The sequence below is a fragment of the Eurosta solidaginis genome, chromosome X, assembly GCF_040869045.1.
Source record: "Eurosta solidaginis isolate ZX-2024a chromosome X, ASM4086904v1, whole genome shotgun sequence".
Taxonomy (NCBI): Eukaryota; Metazoa; Arthropoda; class Insecta; order Diptera; family Tephritidae; genus Eurosta; species Eurosta solidaginis.
Window position 1 is genome coordinate 188,290,932 of NC_090324.1, and position 22,115 is coordinate 188,313,046.

General features: G+C 38.4%; 1 pseudogene; it reads left to right on the forward strand.

The window, feature by feature from the left end:
• The first annotated feature begins 2,129 nt into the window (after positions 1-2,129).
• Positions 2,130-21,441, forward strand: LOC137235330 (UDP-N-acetylglucosamine--peptide N-acetylglucosaminyltransferase 110 kDa subunit-like; annotated as a pseudogene).
• Positions 21,442-22,115: the final 674 nt, after the last annotated feature.

The window sequence follows — 22,115 nt, forward strand, 5'->3', positions numbered from 1 at the left end:
TACTTAGTAGTGAGTGCGTAGTACATTTCACTTGCGCTATTGAGTGAAACGACTTTTGTGTGTCAGGCACGAGTTTGGTGTTATTGGCGCTACTGGCAATGATGACACTGAGCTGATGGCGGTAGCGCTGGTAGTTCAGCTTTTGAGTTGTGTATTTTAAATTTAATGCACAATTAATATGGGTGTGTTTGAGCGGCCAAATAATAACAGTAGTATTGCTAAAGTGCTGCTAAGTTGATGGAATGTCGCTAATTTCCTAGCGATTATCAATAGATTGTCAATATTTCGTTCAACGGGCACGCGTAATTGCCACATCTGCTCAAATTTTCCAAGTTTTTCCATTCTTGATTTAACTTAAGCTGTTATGCCAATATTTTTCTGCCAGTTTTTTTCAAATACGTAATTTTTCCAAAAGCAAAATAAATTACAGAAAAGATTACAGAGTTAAACAGCCTTAAAAATTCAGCTATGTTGGTTATACACAGAAATACAACAGAGGGTTGTGTCTCCGCTTTTCGCAAGCGTTGAGATTCACCACGGGTGACACGCGTGATTCACCACGTCCAAATATCACAATCCACGGATAGGTACCGGCGGGTTTGTATGGGACTTAGGCTGTTATGCCAAAGTAAATACAAATCTTTACCGATAACTGTGTTATCGATTAATTTATCGAATTCTAACAAAGTAATATTGCATTGTCATCGGAGCTATACATGTGTGCAAAATTTCAGCTCAATCGGACACCGGGAAGTGTATCAAATTTAACTTGCAAGATTCCATTACAGACAACAAAAGTGAAACTAAATAAAAGCTTATAAAAACCCACACCACTATGTTTACGACATGCAAATGCATCACAGTGATGCCTTGGTTTTAAACGGGTTGTAAAAACGCTAATTTCTAATAATTTTTTTAAATTTCTTTTCTATTACTAAGTTAAATTCATTTTTAGCACGCTTTTCTTAGCTTTGCCTGTACGTAACGGAATCTTTGAGCTTAATTTTCACCGGTTTCTAGAAGTCTGATTAATTTGAAACTTTGCATACGTATCGAGGACCGATGACAATGCATTAATGTGATGGTGTGGTGACATAAGGTCAACGGCCATAAGGTCAATTGGCCTTATCACCACTTTGAATGGCGATAAGTTTGATTGCAACTTTGCACACCTATAAAGGCTCGATGACATAAGGTCAGCGGCCATAAGGCAAATTAGCCTTATTACCACATATCCATTTAGCTGATTTTTTCATAAAGTGCAAAACCGGCGATTTTTTGAAATGTTTGTATGGTGAACCCCCAGAGGGGTTCCAGGGGGTGTGCCACTGGCATCGGTGGGTCGGGCCTCCAAAGTTAGTGGGGGTCGGTCTTACATTTGGACTCGATTGGAGCATTCTAAATGGGTCAAAGTGGGATTTTTCAAAATTTGCCCCTACCCAAAAGTTCGACCCAAATTGGGGGACATCAGAATTCGTTTTAGAGGTATGGTTCCTTCGGCAAAGTTTCTTATTTTGATCCCTAGAATACGTATTTCACAGAGCAATGGACGATTTTTTTGCCTCCCCAGAAATCGACCCGGCCTAATACATAACGTTAAAGTACATATTATGGTACTTAATGATGCGTATTACATTAGTGTTGTATAGTTAGATATTTCGGTACTATGATATATGTATGAAGTATAATATAAATAAGAATTTATGTAATGTATAAATACATAACACCCATGTGTCTGGGTATTCAACAGAAACTGTTTTTTTTGCATTTCTTTTCTCTCCGTAATGGGGAGTACTCTCGCCTCATTGTGTAGACGGTGTTCTGTGGCCATAAGAAGACAGCCCGTAGCGGTTCTAAGCACAGTATTTTGGTATGCCTGTATTTTCTTCCAGTAAGTAACCTTTACGCTTGGCGATATATCGCAGACGCGTAGCATGCAATCGGCCGGCCAATTGCTTTGTAAGTGGTGATGAGTGTTTTTTTATCTTTACCCCAAGTGCTGTCGGCAAGAGATTTGAGGATTATGGCCCTGGATTTTTGGTACAATTGCGGCTGCATGATTTCCAAAATGTATATCCTGATCGAACGTCACACCCAACATTTTAGGGTGTAAGACAGTCGGTAGCGTAATGGGATCGACGTGGATGTTCAAAGTGGTCGGCATTTGGCGCATCCGTGTTGCAAATAAGCTCGCCGATGATTTGGTCGGTGACAATGTCGAGAGGTTTCGAGAGGCGAAGAAACTGGAGAGATCAGTGAGAGAGCTGTTTATTTCGTTACAAATCTCAGGGCCTGGGTCTGTGGCCATTATTGTGCAGTCATCGGCGTAGGAAACGATTTCCTCTGGTGGTGAAGGTAGCATAGATATGTTGAAGTTATACAGAAGTGATGCCCTGTGGCACACCTTGTTTAATTCTTCTTGGTTTGCATGTTACGTTCCTGAATTGCACCGCACCGATGCTTGCCGACCAGACAGATAATTTGCGGCCCACCTTTTGAGACTTGGGGGAAGGGCAGGTCTTTCAGTAAAGTGCCATGGTTGACCGTATCAAGAGCTTTTGAAGGTCTAACGCAACGAGTACTGTCCTATGGTGGGGGTTTTGATTTAATCCGCAATTTATCTGAGCGCGGTGATAGTGCTATGTAATTTTCGGAAGTCATGCTGATGATTGGCTAGTTGCAAATTTGCATTAAAGTAGGGAAGCAGAATGGGTTCAAGTGTCTTGGCTACTGGCGATAGGAGAGATATCGGACGATAAGAATATCCTATGTTAGCTGGGCTTTAATAGCGGAACCACCTCGGCCATTTTCCATTTTTCGGAGATGACGAAGGTGGAAAGGCACAAGTTGAAGACATGAGCTAGATAATTAAATCCCTCTTTGCCTAGGTTTTTAGGCATCGGCAAGGCTACGCCATCTGGGTCCACTGGTTTAGCATGAACCCCTTTGGCGGTGATGGTAATTGGGAGCGTGCTTGTGTGCGCGTCTGTTGGCCTGCCGTCTAAGGCAAGGTGCACACGAGGCTACGCGTCATAGACGCTGCAGGCGAAACTCGTACGCTTTGACGCCGAACACATGTATTTGAATGGAGAGCTGCATAATAGGCGTCAGCTGCATTAAAGCGACAAAGCATGAAATTTTCGTGTAGCTAAGCGTACAGCAATGTTGGTCGCTGAGTGTACGTACGTTTGAAAAAAAGGAAGAACAAGATGTTTGTTTACATTTTTTTGTATGCAGATTTGTGTAATTAGTTAAAAAATGTTACTTTAGTTAATAAGAGTGCGTGAAAGGTATATTACCAAAGCAAAAAAGAGTATTAAACACCACAACAGCTTGGTTAGACATTGGTGAAGCGTCTAAAACGCTAAAAAGTGTTGGAAACTAGAAACCACCTTTTCTCTAGTACGCGGTGGTTTAAAATTGCCTTTCATAATTGACAAAGGCACGGGGATGCAAACAACGTTCAATTCCTACTTTCCTTTGGTTTCGGGGACGGATATAGCTGAAGAAATTTAATTTTTTATTTTTTTCAATAATTGTTTGCTTTTTGTAGCGACGCTCGAAAGTAGCTTCGTGTGCAGATCTTGAGGCGTAGAGAAATTGTAGCTATATGAAATATCTTGTACGCGTCTATGATGCGTAGCCTCGTGTGCACCTTGCCTAACTTTGTCAACCGTAGAATGCATTACATATTGTTGGCGAAAATCTCTCGCGCATTTTTTCGCATCCGACTGCACATTATCATTAAGGGCGATGGAGATTATGTCATTGTGCTTAGTCCGATTCGGTAGGGGCTTTACAGTGGACTAAAACTTACCCACACCGACAGAGAGGTTACAATTCTTTAAATGCAGACTACGGGACGCCCTTGAACGTCGGGTTTTGGGGTTTAGCCCAGAACATCCTGCCCGGCGCAACCCTTGCACCTGACACACTGACAAGAGTGTGACCGTCCTAAAAAGATTCTTTTCCGGCATACGCAGCAAAACCATTTCTCTGGACCGGGGTCAGGTGCAGGTGCCGGATTGGGTTTGATACCTTCCCGCAGGAGGAGAATATGGCGCAGTCCTGCTGGGAGGATGACAATTTGTCGGAGGGAGGCAACAAATTGAATGGGGTTACACTGAAATTACAGCCGTTGGTCGGGAAAAATCCCGGATCGCCCCGGTTCTATGGTCGCCTTGTGAAGCGAAGTTGTCATTCATTATCATGATCAGTTTTCTAACCAAAGTTTGTTACATCCCAGATAAATGTATTAACATATGTCCATGTATATTAGGTTGAAACTTCTTTTTAATTCCTTATTTATATCTTATAAAATTTTATGTTTTGCATAGGCCAAGAGCCCAAACTCAAAAACATATTAGGTCGCACTCGTATTTCCTTTATATTTGTTAACAGAGCCAGTCGAGCCGTTTATGTTAACCATGGAAATAAACATCGCAGGAATAAAAAAAACAGTTCCAATGGCAAGCGGGCTTAACAAATTATGTTATTGGGCTTCTTGGATTTTCACACCAAACTGAACGGACGTATCCCACCGGCGGTTCCAGAATCTTCACAAAAGGTAACCTAAAAATAATTATATATTAATTATTGTGATTCATCTTTATTATTTTTTTTTTTTTTTGGTTTAAGATTGTTGGCCAGAGAATGTATCTCCACACGCCAGGTATTTCTCTTAGTGTGAGTATATAAATTTCTGGATTGAATTTCCAATGTCGGTTGAGCACCCGATGGTAATACCTTAGAGGCCAGGTCACTTAATAATTTGTAATTTCAATTGTGTATTGTTTTTTTAGTGAACTTCGTTTTTGTGTGCCATACACGCCAATCACAAAGTCCTTTCTTCTTTTTGATTAATATGTAGTCAAATTGGGTTTTAGTAAATTATTCTTTTTACTTTCTTTTTGATTTATATGTAGTCACAATTCTTTTTCCCTTCTTTTCCCTTCTTTACTTTTTTTTTTTTAAGACGAAATTAAAACGCGGGGTAAGAGTTGATTGTATTTTCTTTGCAATTATTTAACGTGAACACGTTTTACTTGCACACTATGCTTTGAAATTCCTTGCCGTCTGTATTTCTACATTTCTACTCAACCGCATGTTACGAGTCTAATTTTTGCATGTGGTTGAGCTGCAAGGAATTTCAGCACAACCTTACATGACGAGGTGAAAACGCGAATTCATCTGTATTTTAAATAAAGATATTTATACTTTTTAAACTATAATACCTTTTTTTTTCTGTACGATATCTTGACCGGCACCATTCCTGAGCTGTGGCCCGGCCAAGACATTGGTCAATTCAAACCGTCTTTTTAACACAGCGACCATCTTACGAAGCAGAAGCGTACAGAGTTCAAATATTATTTGCGTGCCATCATTTGAGAAAACATATAATAGTGCTTGCTAGTTTACAGCAGCGGATTTCCATTTTTGCGAGGACTAACACGTCGTGACGTCCATCAACAATTATAGTACTTGGTATTTTATTTGCGGGGATTTATTTATGCCACAAACAACATCACAGCAATTTGGCCGCCAATTGTTTATATATTACTGAATCCACTTCATGAGGAACAACAACATCTACAAATATAAAAGGTACGTGGTTATTCAGTGTGCACAATTGCTAATTAAACAAGTAAGGAAGGTTAAGTTCGGGTGTAACGAACATTACATACTCAGTTGAGAGCTATGATGACAACATAAGGGAAAATAACCATGTAGGAAAATGAACCGAGGGTAATCCTGGAATGTGTTTGTATGACATGTGTATCAAATGAAAGGTATTAAAGAGTATTTTATGAGGTAGTGGGCCATAGCTCTATAGGTGGACGCCATTTAGGGATATCGCCATAAAGGTGGATCAGGCTTGACTCTAGAATTTGTTTGTACGATATGGGTATCAAATGAAAGACGTTAATGAGTATTTTAAAAGGGAGTGATCCTTAGTTCCATAGGTGGACGCCGTTTCGAGATATCGCCATAAAGGTGGACCAGGGGTGACCCTAGAATTTGTTTGTACGATATGGGTATCAAATGAAAGGGGTTAATGAACATTTTAAAAGCGAGTTGGCCTTAGTTCTATAGGTGGACGCCTTTTCGAGATATCGCCATAAAGGTGGACCAGGGATGACTCTAGAAAGGGCGTGGCTTTTAGTTCTATAGGTGGACGCCTTTTCGAGATATCGCCATTAAGGTGGACCAGGGGTGACTCTAGAATGTGTTTGTACGATATGGGTATCAAACTAAAGGTATTAATGAGGGTTTTAAAAGGGAGTGGTGGTAGTTGTATAGGTGGTCGTCTTTTCGAGATATCGGCATAAAGGTGAACCAGGGGTGAATCTAGAATGCGTTTTTACAATATGGGTATCAAACGAAAGGTGTTAATGAGTATTTTAAAAGGGCGTGGGGCTTAGTTCTATAGGTGGACGCCTTTTCGAGATATCGCCATAAAGGTGGACCAGGGGTGACTCTAGAATTTGTTTATACGATATGGGTATCAAACGAAAGGTGCTAATGAGTATTTCAAAAGGGCGTGGGGTTTAGTTCTATAGGTGGACGCCTTTTCGAGATATCGCAATTAAGGTGGGCCAGGGGTGACTCTAGAATGTGTTTGTACGATATGGGTATCAAACTAAAGGTATTAATGATGGTTTTAAAAGGGAGTGGTGGTAGTTGTATATGTGGACGCCTTTTCGAGTTACCGGCATAAAGGTGGACCCGGGGTGACTCTAGAATGCGATTGTACAATATGGGTATCAAACGAAAGGTGTTAATAAGTAGTTTAAAAGGGCGTGGGGCTTAGTTCTATAGGTGGACGCCTTTTCGAGATATCGCCATAAAAGTGGACCAGGGGTGACTCTAGAATGTGTTTGTACGATATCGGTATCAAATTAAAGGTATTAATGAGGGTTTTAAAAGGGAGTGGTGGTAGTTGTATAGGTGGTCGCCTTTTCGAGATATCGCTATAAAGGTGGACCAGGGGTGACTCTAGAATTTGTTTGTACGACATGGGTATCAAATGAAAGGTGTTAATGAGTATTTTAAATGGGAGTGATACTTAGTTCCATAGGTGGACGCCGTTTCGAGATATCGCCATAAAGGTGGACCAGGGATGACCCTAGAATTTGTTTGTACGATATGGGTATCAAATGAAAGGGGTTAATGAGTATTTCAAAAGGGCGTGGGGCTTAGTTCTATAGGTGGACGCCTTTTCGAGATATCGCCATAAAAGTGGACCAGGGGTGCTCTAGAATGTGTTTGTACGATATCGGTATCAAATTAAAGGTATTAATGAGGGTTTTAAAAGGGAGTGGTGGAAGTTGTATAGGTGGTCGCCTTTTCGAGATATCGCCATAAAGGTGGACCAGGGGTGACTCTAGAATATGTTTGTACGATATGGGTATCAAATGAAAAGTGTTAATGAGTATTTTAAAAGGGCGTGGGGCTTAGTTCTATAGGTGGACGCCTTTTCGATATATCGCCATAAAGGTGTACCAAGGGTGACTATAGAATGTGTTTGTACGATATGGGTATCAAATTAAAGGTATTAATGAGGCTTTTAAAAGGGAGTGGTGGTAGTTGTATATGTGAAGGAGTTTTCCAGATATCGACCAAAATGTGGACCAGGGTGACCCAGAACATCATCTCTTGGATACCGCTAATTTATTTATATATATAATACCACAAACAGTATTCCCGCCAAGATTTCAAGGGTTTTTTATTTCGCCCTGCAAAACTTTTTCATTTCATTCTACTTAATATGGTAGGTGTCACACGCATTTTACAAGTTCATTTCTAAAGTTATATTTTGCGTCAATAAACCAATCCAAATACCATTTTTCATCCCTTTTTTCGTATTTGGTATAGAATTATGTCATTTTTTTCGTTTTTAGTAATTTTCGATATCGAAAAAGTAGGCGTGGTCATAGTCGGATTTCGGCCACTTTTTATACCAAAACAAAGTGAGTTCAGATAAGTACGTGAACTGAGTTTAGTAAAGATATATCGATTTTTGCTCAAGTTATCGTGTTAACGGCCGAGAGGAAGGGCAGACGGCCGACTGTGTATAAAAACTGGGCGTGGCTTCAACCGATTTCGCCTTTTTTCACAGAAATAAGTTATTGTCCCAGAATCTAAGCCCCTACCAAATTTCACAAGGATTGGTAAATTTTTGTTCGACTTATGGTATTAAAAGTATCCTAGACAAATTAAATGAAAAAGAGCGAAGCCACGCCCATTTTGAAATGTTCTTTTATTTTTGCATTTATTTGCACGATATAATTACTGGGGTTGAATGTTGACATAATTTACTTATATACTGTAAAGATATTAAATTTTTTGTTAAAATTTAACTTAAAAAAAAAAATGTTTTGAAAAGTGGGCGTGGTCGTTCTCCGAATTTGCTTATTTTTATTAAGCATACATATAGTAATAGGAGTAACGTTCCTGCCAAATTTCATCATGATATCTTCAACCACTGCCAAATTACAGCTTGCAAAACTTTTAAATTACCTTCTTTTAAAAGTGGGCGGTGCCACGCCCATTGTCCAAAGTTTTACTAATTTTCTATTCTGCGTCATCAGTTCAACTCACCTATCAAGTTTCATCGCTTTATCCGTCTTTGGTAATGAATTATCGCGCTTTTTCGGTTTTTCGAAATTTTCCATATCAAAAAAGTGCTCAGGAACCTACGTACCAAATTTCAATAAGATACTTCAAAATTTACTCAAGTTATCGAGTTAAAGGACAGACGGACGGACGGACGGACGGACATGGCTCAATCAAATTTTTTTTCGATCCTGATGATTTTGATATTCGGTGAAATTTGAAGCTTCTAGCTGTTAAAATGGGGCTAACATTGCGAAAATATATATATATACTATATATACCACCATATATATACTATATATACCACCATATATATACTATATATACCACCGATCTTTATGATTTTTTCAGACAAACAATATATGCTATATGCGTAAGCATTCGTTGAAATTTGAAGCCTCTAGCTCTTAAAATAGGGCAGTAATTACGAAAAGTTTCTTATCTGAACAATCGGTTATGGGGGATATATACTATATATACGACCGATCTCATCAATTTTTTCAGGCAACAATATGTGCAATATACGAAATTATATGGTGAAGTTTGAAGCTTCAATCTGTTAAATTGAGTAAGATATGACAAAAATCCTCTTTTTCTGAAAAATCGGTTGTATGGAGGATATATGCTATAGTGGTTCGATCCGCCGGTTCCGAAAAATGTCTAATCGGACACCCAAATACACCCGCTCACCAAATTTTAGCAAGATATCTCAAAAATTGAGGGACTACTTTGCATACAAACAGACAGACGGACATGGCTAAATCAACTCAGCTCTTCATCCTGATTATTTCGGTATACTTAATGGTGGGTCTATCTATTTTCCTTTAAGGACTTACAATTTTGGGTTTCGTGACGAAATTAATATACCATTTCATTTTCATGAAAGTATAATAAGTGTGGTTTAACTAAACATGTACTCAATAACCTGTTAAGTGTGATTATCGATTTAAAGCGAAGATAGTTTACACGTTTGTGTACAAAAAGTACCGAAAAATAATGAGCAAAGAACCCTTGAAGAAAACGTGCAAGACGCGAAGAAATCCGGCGTTATAAGCGAATTCTTATAAATAAAACGAGTACCAAATAATTGTCTGCGTGGGATGTAAATTAGTTAAAAGTAAAAAATAAAAATTACGCTTGCAAAAGCATTTTTAAAGTGTGTCCGAATTTACAGCGAAACAAAACCTTGCACATCCATCCTTAGAGTTTCGCACAAGCCTAACCAAATTTAAAACCAAATATTGCAATAAAGCAATATTGAAAAGCGAACTTTATGCTTTTGCAGCAGCATAAGCTAATTAACATAACTCCTTTTGCACATAACCACCACCACCAACGCCCGACAACCTGCCACCATAAGCAGGCGACCACCTTACGATTCCGCCACTAAAACAGGTGGCCACAACAACACCACGCGCTACCACCATCAAAAGCGCCAACGACCACCAACAACAACAACAACAGCAAGGCCGCCAAACATAGGCCTGCTGCAACAGCGCCAACACCGCTCGCTACTACCACCAACAGCGCCAAAAACACTACACGCTACCACCGTCAACAGCGCCAACAACTACCAGCAACAACATCAGCAGAAAGAGGTCGTCCTCACTACGGATTCGAAATTTGATGGGCCAAGAATTATGTGCAATTTATGTGCTAACTTGTTCCCAAAATAAAAAATTTCGTTCTCAAAATTTAAGTACTCTTTTTTAAACTCAAAATGGGGGTCCAGTTGGACGCCCAGCTAGCCCCCCCCCCCCCCTCATAACGGGATACGTGCAGAATTTTGTGCTATTTTGTGATAAATAGTGCCAAAAAGAATTCGTTTTTTTTTTGACAACTTTTAATGATTTTTTTATGACGTTCAGCTAGATCCCCCCCTCATAAACACTAGGTTAAACAAAAAAATTTAAATGTGGGAATTATGTGCTATTTATGTGCTCCAAGGTAAGCTACGGTATGTCCAGAAAAACAAAGGGTTGGAAAGGGGGAACGGGGGCGTATAACCCCAGACGGCAAAATCGAAACGGGGATACGTGCAGAATTGTGTGCTATTTTGTGATCAATAGTGCCAACAAGAATTCGTTTTTTTTTTGACAACTTTTAATGATTTTTTTATGACGTCCAGATGGACCCCCCCCCCCCCCCCCCCCCCCCCCTCATAAGCACTAGGTCAAACAAAAAAATTTAAATGCGGGAATTATGTGCTATTTATGTGCTCCAAGATAAGCTACGGTCTGTTCAGAAAACAAAGTGGGGGCAAGGGGAGCGGGGACATATAACCCCAGACGGCAAAATCGAAACGGAATACGTGCAGAATTTTGTGCTCAATTGTTCCAAAAACGATTCATTTTTTTGACAACTTTCAATGTTTTTTTTTAAACATCAAAAGGGGGGGGGGGGAGGGTCCAGCTAGAGCCCCCCTCATAACCACTAGGCCCAACCAAAAAATGTTAACGTGAGAATTATGTGCTATTTATGTGCGCCAACATAAGCTACGGTCTGTCCAAAAAACAAAGGGGGGAAGCGGGGGCATATACCCCCAGACGACAAATCGAAACGGGATACGTGCAGAATTTTGCGCTATATATGTACTCAATAGTTCCAAAAACGATTCGTTTTTTTTAACAACTTATAATGTTTTTTTTAAACATAAAAAATGGGGGTCTAGCTGGACGTCCCTCATAACCACTAGGCCAAATGTGGGAATTATGTGCTATTTATGCAGTGGCGTCCCTAGGGCATCATATGTGGGGGGGGGGGGGGGGTGGAGTGATCCTATAAAAACGCCGACTCATCAGAAAAATTTTCCGACTGCATAAAATTTATATGAGAATTGATTAATACATATTTAGAGTTTTTCATAGAACGCATTCTAAAACTAAAGATTGTAGTTAACCTGAATCTTATTTAATTTCCTCAGATAAAATTAAAGCTACGACGACACGCTTAATAAAACTTGCTCAGAAGCAACATTACGGATCAGAAATTTCGTGCTTGCAATCCAAAACACCAATTGGATGCAAAAGCGAAATACTTCCTCTTACCCATATCTCGATGAAGACGAAGTGGGTGGACGACTTGACGCATCCAAAGACACTAACGAGTCTGAATGCCATGCCATAATACTTCCGTACAATTGTAGGTTTGCTCGTCTTTATGTTCAGTTTGTCCATAAAATTTCTCTCCACTGTGAAAACCAATTAATGCTGAGTATCATTAGAACGCAATGCTGGATACCAAAAGCGAAAAGCATGATACGATCCGTAATTCACAATTTTAAGATATGCACGATCTTCAAGAAAAAATCTCAAAATCAGCTAAAGGGAAGTCTACCTCAAGAACGCACGTCATTTCGCGTGAATATTCGAATACAGGGGTGGATTGCGCAGGGCCTTTCGATGTTAATAGTTACAGTGGACGCGGATGTCGAACCTCAAAGGGCTACGTTTGTCTGTTCGTTTGATTTTCTACTAAGGCCATACACTTAGAAGCCACTAGTATTTGAGCACTCTTCATTTCTAGCCGCTCTTTGAAGATTCAATTGCAGGTTTACTCGACTTTATGTTTAGTTTGTCCATGAAATATCTCTCCATGGTGAAAACCAATTAATGCTGCGTAATATTAGAATGCAATACTGGATACCAAAAGCGAAAACCATGATACGATCCGTAATTCACAATAGTAAGATCTGCACTATCTTCAAGAAGCGATCTCAAAGTCAGCTCAAGGGAATTCTACCTTAAGAACGCACCACATTTTCGCGTGCATATACGAATACAGGGGTAGATTTCGCAGGGCCTTTCGATTCTAAGACTTACAGTGTGCGCGGGTGTCGTACATCAAAGGGCTACGTTTGTCTGTTCATTTGCTTTTCTATTAAGGCCATACATTTAGAAGCCACTAGTGATTTGAGAACTTCCTCATTTCTAGCCGCTCTTTCAAGAATCGTAGCCAGACGAGGATGCCCAAGAAACATTTATTCGGACAATGGAACAAACTTTGTCGGTGCATCCGCGCATTAAAAGCGGAATCTAAGGAATTTCTTGCCGATGCAACAAACCAAACCCTGTCAAAATATTCCCATCAGGCATTAAATTGGCATTTCATACCAGGGGGAGCACCACACATGGGGGGACTATGGAAAGCGGAAGTGAAAAGCTTCAAAAGCCACTTCAAAAAAGTGGCCTTAAACAACAAATTCACTTTTGAGGATTTTGACACACTGTTATGTAGAATCGAGTCGTATCTCAATTCTCGCCCACTTAGCTCCGCTTCAAATGAACCATCTGAACTTGAGTCTCTAATACCAGGACACTTTCTGATCGGAGGACACCTATTAGCACCCGCTGAAATGCAGCGTTGATTTAATACTGCCTCAATAGTTAATTGCTGGCAGAAACTCAAGGCGTTACATCAAAGGTTCTGCAGAAGATGGAAATCGGAATACCTTTCGGAACTACAGAAACGAATAAAATGGAAGCATCCTAAATCAAATATGCAAGTCGAAGATATGGTGGTTATACGGGAAGACAATCTTCCTCCAACGAATGAAGATAGGGGCGTGTGAATAAGTTAAACCCTGGTTAAGATAATCGCCTTCGCGTTGTGGATATAAGGACTGAAAGCCGGCAAGTAACAAGACCACTTGTCAAACTAATATTACTACCACCATATACCGCGGAAACCGAAAACATGACATACCCTAATATTCAGCAGTAACGCTACAATTCGAGTTACAAAACCTCCACATAACATCAAAACTTTTCAAAACCCAAAACCCAAACCAAGCAACTTAAACAAAACTCATAGTGGAAACAAAAATTTCTTTTTTTTGATCCAGCCTAATGTTACATATGTACATATGCATGCTTGCTCACATGGGTGGTGTGATTTTCATTTATAACTACAAAAGCAACAAATATTTTGATACATTTGGTGAACACATGATATTAATGTTCTATTTTTTAAGGCGTTTTTGCACACTCATTACCAAGTGACGTTACTTCTGGGTAGTCACCACCGAAAACATATGCACAAACATGTATAAACATGCATTGGACAACATGGAAATAAAAAAAAAAAATTTCGGGCCAGCCTTAGCAATAAAAAAAAAACCTGGTTTCGCAAACCACACACCACTTTGGTAATTTTATACGACAGCATGACACTGCTAATACGCGTCCAAAATATCGAGAGAGGCGTCAAAAGACGCGTATTGACAAAAATAAAAAGCGAAATATATGTACATTTTTAAGGGTAAGAATAAGAGGTAAAAGTTTAAGGCAACTTCCTATGCGTTTTATTATTTTTTTTTATAAAAAAATTTTAATTAATTTTTGCTCCAATTTCAAAAGAACGCCGATAAAACTATTTTCAATAAGGAAATCTACTTTTTGTCCCTTAAAAGAACACATGAAAGATGTAAACTCTACATTCGACACTGTCTTATAACCTCTTTTCCAAGTTTTTGGTATGTGTTTTACACCGACTCCAAACGATATCTGGCAAATAAATTGTTTGATGGAATATTTTCATGACACTTTCTGGGCTGGCCGAACCACTGCCGATGAGTGACCCCGGTTAAATAAAGTTTTGAAATAGGTTACTATGAATATGAATTAAGGATATTGAAGTCACAAGACACCATTATTATAAGTCCAAGCTATTTTATATGGGCAATAAAACTTATAATAAGGATACACGGTAATTCTATACGACAGCATGACACTGCTAATACGCGTCCAAAAATATCGAGAGAGGGTTAAAGACGCGTATTGACCTCGACAACAATAATCCGAAGGCGGAAAATAAAAATTTTACCCTGTTCAAAAAATATTTACGAAAAACCGAAAAATGACCCCGGAGTGCTCCGAACCTTGGGGTGGGATCCACAGTATTTTGCGCAGAAACACCTTCTGCATTGCAGCCTTCGGCCGCGCTTATAAAAAATTACCCTGGGAGGGTCCAACACTGACCAAAACTATAAAACACTTATGTTGACAATTTTTTTTTGTGGGTAAAACAAAATTACAACAACCACAACCACCGCAAATTTTCAATTTATTTTGCAAATATCTCTTGACAGACCCAACATATTTGACCCTCCGCCTTCAGATTATTGTTGTCGAGGTCAATGGTTTTGACACCTCTCGATATTTTTGGACGCGTATTAGCAGTGACATGCTGTCGTATAGAATTACCATTTATTTTGTTTTTTTGCCTAATGCATATAAATATATTTTTTATTTTTATTTTTTTCTTTTGTTACGAAGAACGAAATTTCAGATTGCTCGGGACACCCTAATGCACCATATTGCAATTAATGCAATTTAGTTTTTGCTTTTCGAAGCAAAAATCAAAAACAAAAAAAACCCACTCAAACATTTTTTTCACAATAAAAAAATATCACTGCACACCCTACTATGCTGTAACAGCATACGATCGCATGATTTTATTGCGGATCGTTGCAACAATAAAACACAATCACACTGTTTTCACTTTTTTGAATGACCTTTCATCGGTCTTCATTAATTTTTTTCATTTCTTCATATCGGTTTATACCGATAACCGTTTCTACTTCGCCGGATAATAGTTAAACCTAGGATTCGGCGGCGGCCGCGAACTAAAGTGGTTTTAACTCTTTCACTTCTTTTGCGAACGTCTAAGAAACCGCCAGTAGCCAAGTCACCGAAGGTAAGTCACTTTCATAATACACAAAAAAAAAAAAAATCGGATTTTATAGAGATTTTTATGCTGATTCCAACGGTATATTTCTTTTTTGGTGCAAATGAAAGGTTTGGGGTAATTCCATGTCAAAGGGCGAAATTATGAATTTTTCAAATCAAAATATCTCCGAAACTAGCGGATGGATTTCAAAAATTAAAAAATCCAAAAATAACCTATAAAAATACCTTTCATCTGATGTATGTATATCCTTAACTTTTCTAGTCTTTATTTACCAAAAATTTGAAAAAGCTCTTTTTTGGTGGCCATGCACAATAATTCTGCGTAGAACACCTTTTTTCATAGGCGGCCTTCGGTCGCGCTTATAAAAAATAACCCTGGGCTACGCCATGCCAAGTCCCGGTGTGTGGTATAACCGTGGCTACCGCAAGGTGGCGCAAGGATCGAAATAATCACAAAAATCGTATTTGTGGCCCGATTTGGCTCATATTTGGAACACATAATACATACAAGAATAGAAAGCGACCTTAGAAAAAATCATATTTGTGGTCCGATTTGGTCATTATTTGGAACACATAATACATAGAAAACGTCCTATGAAAAAATCGCCGCTAGGTGGCGAAAAGATCGTGATATTCAAAAAAATCGTATTTGTGGTCCGATTTGGTCCATTTTTGGAACACATAATACGTACAAGAATAGAGAGCGACCTATGAAAATATCGCGGCTAGGTGGCGCACTGCACGAAAATCGTATTTGTGGTCCGATTCGGCTCATATCCGGAACACATAATACATACAAGAATAGAAAGCGACCTATGAAAAAATCGCCGCTAGGTGGCACAAAGGTCGTGATATTCAAAAAAATCGTATCTGTGGTCCGATTTGGTCCATATTTGGAACACATAATACATACATGAATAGAAAGCGACCTATGATGTTCGATTTGGCTCATATTTGGACAAATATTACATACAGTCTGGTAGAAGTGACATCAAAATATTTTGGAGTTGGAGGAGGGACAAGCATACGTGGCGCAGAGTCGAGTAAAGTCTTTGGAAGGATAATGTATTGAGGACTTAGATTATAACAAATTTTCAGGAAAGAGTCCTTGTAATAATGAGTCACTAAATGTACTAAATAGAATGAGAAATAATGGCAATTAAATAAAGACTAAAAACTTGAAAATAAAAAAATTAAAAAAAAAAAAATTTAAGTTAAACGGTTTTATTGAAAACAATATTTACATGAAGTAATAATAATCCTAAAAGCTATAAAATAATTAGGTAGGTCCTAGGTACTAGTCATCACACTCCTCATCAATCTAGGGCGTTAATCAGACAATTAAATAAAACCGTTGGCAGCGTCAAATGTCGATTGATAGTCGTATATAAGACCAACTGAACCTTAATCAGGTTTTGCTATGCCTCACATTTTTAGAAATTTCACGCGCCCAACGCTTTTATTTAATTGTCTTATCAACGCCCTAGATTGATAAGGAGTTTGATAACTAGTACCTAGGACCTACCTAATTATTTTCTAGCTTTTAGTATTATTATTACTTCATGTAGGTATTGTTTTCAATAAAACCGTTCAACTTAAAAAGTTTTTTCAATTATCTGAATACAAATATATTTGAAAAATACCCAGTGTCCATATTTTGGGCTTCAAGGCCCCAGAAGTGTAAAGGTTCGAAATTTATCCTTAAATCTATATTAGACCTCGAATAATGCAGCAGTGAAAGTTGCAATCAATTCTGTGAAGGGGTTTCTGAGGGATGCGAGCACAAAAATATAGAAAGACATACACACGTTTTTAAACTATTGATTTGGGCTCAAGGTGTTCATAAGAAGAACAGACATCGACCTTCTAGAATTTTATTATATGTATGAGTTATACTTTTAATTATTATAATACCTCTGTCCACATTTTGGCTTATATCTTTGAAACGCGTTAAAATTTTTGTTGGTGTAAAATTAGTGAGCATTCTGCCTCTTTTGTTAAAGTTAGGGGAACCCCACATGGGTCTCCATGTATTGAAATCCCCGACTAAATATATTGGGTCATGGAAGTTTATTAGTAGTTGGTGGAGGTCGTTCACAGATATATGTTCTGATGGAGAGATGTAAGTGCTAATTACTACGAATGGGATACTGGGTTTTATTTTTATTGCGACGGATAATATTTTCGTGTTCAAAACGATTTCGGATTGTTCCAAAGAGTTGTGCACTAAGAGTGACACTCCTCTTTTGTTTGGTGTTTGGCGATATCAGTTTTGTTAAAAATGGAAAAGTTTTTTGGTATTGTGTATGTATTAGAATTTAAATAAAGGTGAGTTTCTTGAAAGGCTATTATTTGATATTTTTCTCTTTTATTAGTAATAAGAGTTGATTATAGTAATCTTTGCAACCATTAAATAAAGTCTCCACTAAAGAATCTATCTAAATACTATAACGAAATAAAAAAGATTTGGTGAAAACATTAGAAGCTCAACGATCGAAAATTAATTTTAAGAGATTCCTCTGTTTCCATAGAGTGGAAAGGTTGGATTTTATATAAGGTGCCACGATTTTCAAACTCTTGTTGATTAGTAGGGGTAGAGGGGGTCCTAAAAATCAACAAAATGGAATCCGCAGCTCTAGGAAACTCTTAGTTTATGAAATATAAGCTTTTTAATTTCCAAATTTAGTAAAATTTCAACTTTAGTCCTGCACTTAAAATTCGGGTCGTACATGTCGATAGCGGTATCAAAAGACGTGTATTTGCGTCAAGATTCAGAATCCGAAAGCAGAAACTATATTTTTTATCTCGTTTAAAAGTTATTCGCGGAAAACCCGTCGATACTATTGTCGCTTTTTTCGTTCTTGCAATTAAACAAACGAAAACATATGAAGGTGGTGAATAGTGTTGCCAGCTACGCAACAATATCTTTTTATCTTGGTAGAACATTATAAAGTGGTGGCACGTCGACATAAATGCAAACAAACATACCCTATGAATGTATTTTGATTTTGTAAAACTCTTTGACGGGTGTGTTTGGAGGTGAGTGGTTATGTTAGTTTTCCATACACTTCCGTAAATTCAAATCCTTAATTGTTATGAATTTGATTAACTCTGAATTTGCATTCACTTTCGCTTTAATAAATATTATTGTGTACTTTTTATAACGAATTCGTTTGTGTATTTTCTTTTCTTTTCTCTCCACTATTATTACGAGCGCGCTCTATCTGTGGTCTTGTCGCCGTAACATTTGGTCCATCTCCCCGAAATGAAACCAGGGACCTAATTACGGAAATTTTCTAAATTCAACGTAGAAAATCGAAGCACACGTACATTTAATTTCTTGAAAATAAAATATTAAATTGCCGGAAAATTACAAAGTGTTAGAAGCAATACAGCAAGTAGCAAGTAACAACACCAAACCAGCGAGTAAAGAAAGAGGCAAGCAGCCGCAGCAACTAACACATCCTAACACATCATATCACATCAGATAACATCACATCTATAGTCCACATAACATCACATCAACAGTCCACATAAGATCACATCAACAGTCCACATAACATCATCATATCAGATCACACATACATTATCACCACTTTGCTTTTTTCAGACTATAAAATTTGTGTAAGGTGTAAGTGGTTGATTTTGGTGCAATTTTTTTTTTAAATACGAACTAACGTATCGAGTGAAATTGTGATATCCATTTGCCGGTCAAAGCAAGTGGAACTTCATTGTGTTTTAAACGCAAACTTAGCGCCTTTTGATTATCGGCTAGGTCCTCCTCCAGTGGTAAGACTTTTCCGACACAACTCAAGGCAAGACAGTCAGTGGATTTTTTTCTCCTTTTGCAACAAAATTAGCACTGCACTGTGCAACCACACTCTGTTTCTATAGACAGTTAAACCCGAAAGCGGTACTGGTTTTTGCATGTTTTCATTCAATGTAAATGTTCATACAAAACCAAAAAGGTGGTCTGCACGTATAGCCTAAAATCTCGAGTACATTGCAAAACCCCGTTAACAATAAGAGTGGCTTCAATTATAATTGTACAATTTATTTACATGTGTTTCTGAACATATTATTTATGATTGATCTATAGTTGCCGAAATGCTTAACCAACAATCTCAAGGCCAGGGTCAGCAAGCGCATTCTCAAGTCTCGACACAGTTGTGGCTACAACCCACTCTAGTTCAGAATAACATCCCCTCCAACGTAGGGAAACTGGGTGATTCTCATGGACTAACATCCACTGAAATATTCGAGTTAGCACCTAGGGAATATCAGGCTGTGGACTATGAAAATGCTGAAAAGCACTGTATGCAACTGTGTCGGCAAGACAGGAGTTTTATTCCTTTTATCATCAATCCATTTTCAATGTCGGCGTCTAGGCAAGTCTGCTCAATTGTCAGCTCTTGCAATAAAACAAAACCTACTTCTGGCAGAAGCTTACAGCAACTTGGGAAATGTGTACAAGAGCGTGGATAACTCCAAGAGGCAATAGAAAACTATAGACGAGCCGTTAGATTGAAGCCTGATTTTATTGACGGGTATATAAACTTGGCTGCTGCTTTAGTCGCGGCACGCGACATGGAGTCGGCAGTACAGGCATACATTACTGCACTGCAGTATAATCCGGAACTTTACTGTGTGCGCTGTGATTTGGGAAAGTTACTCAAAGCATTAGGGAGATTGGAAGAGGCCAAGGCTTGTTATTTAAAAGCTATTGAAACTTGTCCTTGACTTGCGGTGGCTTGGAGTAATTTGGGATGCGTTTTCAACGCTCAAGGCGAAATTTGGTTGGCAATTCATCACTTTGAAAAGGTTGTTACTTTGGATCCTAATTTTCTAAATGCTTATATAAATTTGGGAAATATTCTAAATTAAGCAAGAATATTTGATAGAGCTGTAGCAGCATATTTGCGAGCCCTGAGCTTGCACCAAATAATGCGGTCGTCCATGGGAATCTAGCCTGCGTCTATTACGAACAGGGACTAATCGATGTGGCTATTGACACATATAAGCGTGCTATTGAGCTTCAACCAAATTTCCCAGATGCATATTGCAATTTAGCTAAAGCACTCATATAAAAAGGTCAGGTAAAAGAAACAGAAGATTGTTATAATACGGCTTTGCATCTATGTCCAAATCATGCAGACTCTTTAAATAACTTAGCAAATATCAAATGTGAACAGGGATATATTGAAGAAGCTACGCGTTTGTATTTAAAAGCTCTCGAGGTTTTTTCCAGACTTCGCAGCTACACATTCGAACTTAACGTCAGTACTTCAACAGCAGGTGAAATTAAGAAGCTCTAATGCATTATAAAAGAGCTATACGCATTCAACCGACCTTTGCAGATGCATACTCAAATATGGGGAATACATTAAGAGAGCTTCTATCAATGGCGCTTTACAATGCTACACACGTGCTATTCAAATAAATCCTGCATTTGCTGATGCACATAGTAATTTGGCAAGTACCCACAAGGACTCCGGTAATATACCCGATGCAATTCAGTCATATAGAACCGCGCTCAAATTAAAACCAGATTTTCCGGATGCTTATTGCAATTTGGCTCATTGCTTACAAATAGTATGTGATTGGACAGACTACGATGCCCGAATGAAAGAAAAATTTATAAGCATAGTAGCGGAACAGCTTGAAAAAAAATCATTTACCTTCTGTTCATCCACATCATTCTATGTTATATCCACTCTCCCATGAGTTTCGTAAAGCCATCGCCACCCGCCATGCAAATTTTTCCTTAGAGAAAATTCATGTATTGCATAGACCGCCTTACAAGTTTTCCCGGGAACTGTCAATCGACGGGAGGTTGCGTATTGGCTATGCCAGCTCAGATTTCGGCAATCATCCCACCTCACACCTTATGCAATCTATACCGGGACTTCAGGATAAAACATGCGTGAAGATATTTTGCTATGCTTTAAGTTCTGACGATGGAACTACCTTTCGATATAAAATTGTACGTGAAGCTGAACACTCTGCAGATCTCTCGCAAATTCAGTGCAATGGCAAAGCCGCGGATCGCATTTATTCTGATTGAATTCGCATATTAGTAAATATGAATGGATATATAAACAACAATCATCAGTGGCAGACCACGTTGCAGTCATAAAGTGCTGCTGACTTATCGCCCTTGTAGTAACCTGCAAATAGAGAATGAAAATGAATTAATGTAAGTCTACAATAGCAGAATCAAAATTCTAATATACTCACCTGATTTTGCGTCCGTCTTCATACTTCTGCACGTTGAAGTGAAAAGATTTTCATTCATTCCAGTTCACTACCATTCCATTCTCCGAAATTCGGTATTGAATTGGCGAATGAATGAACAATCGCGTGTTATTTTGCATGAGCAAAAGTAAACTGCCTTATCGAGCACAAAATATATGGTGTGTACTAGTGATGTCAAATTTGGCTAAATGGGTACCGAAAACCCGATACGCAAAACCGGTATCAGCTACCGTTTTTTTTCTTGCCCCGATATCGAAAATTAGCCGGTTCTCGTGCCCATTAGGGTAAAATACAGTAAAGGAAGAAAATTTAATTTAAAAAAATATCAAAAATTTTTTTGGTGTTTCAACACAAAAAAAAAAATTGTTTTTCACACAAAAAATTAATTTTTTTGTCATTATGTCTGCCTATATGGTATTCAACAATCTACTCATCTCAACGATGTTGCTACCCAAAATGAAGACCTCTCATCTAATGAGGTAGGCTGGGTTGCAATGGAACAATATGCAAAAATACAATTTTTTTTCTCGTTTTGTTTCGTTCGGTTGGCAGGGA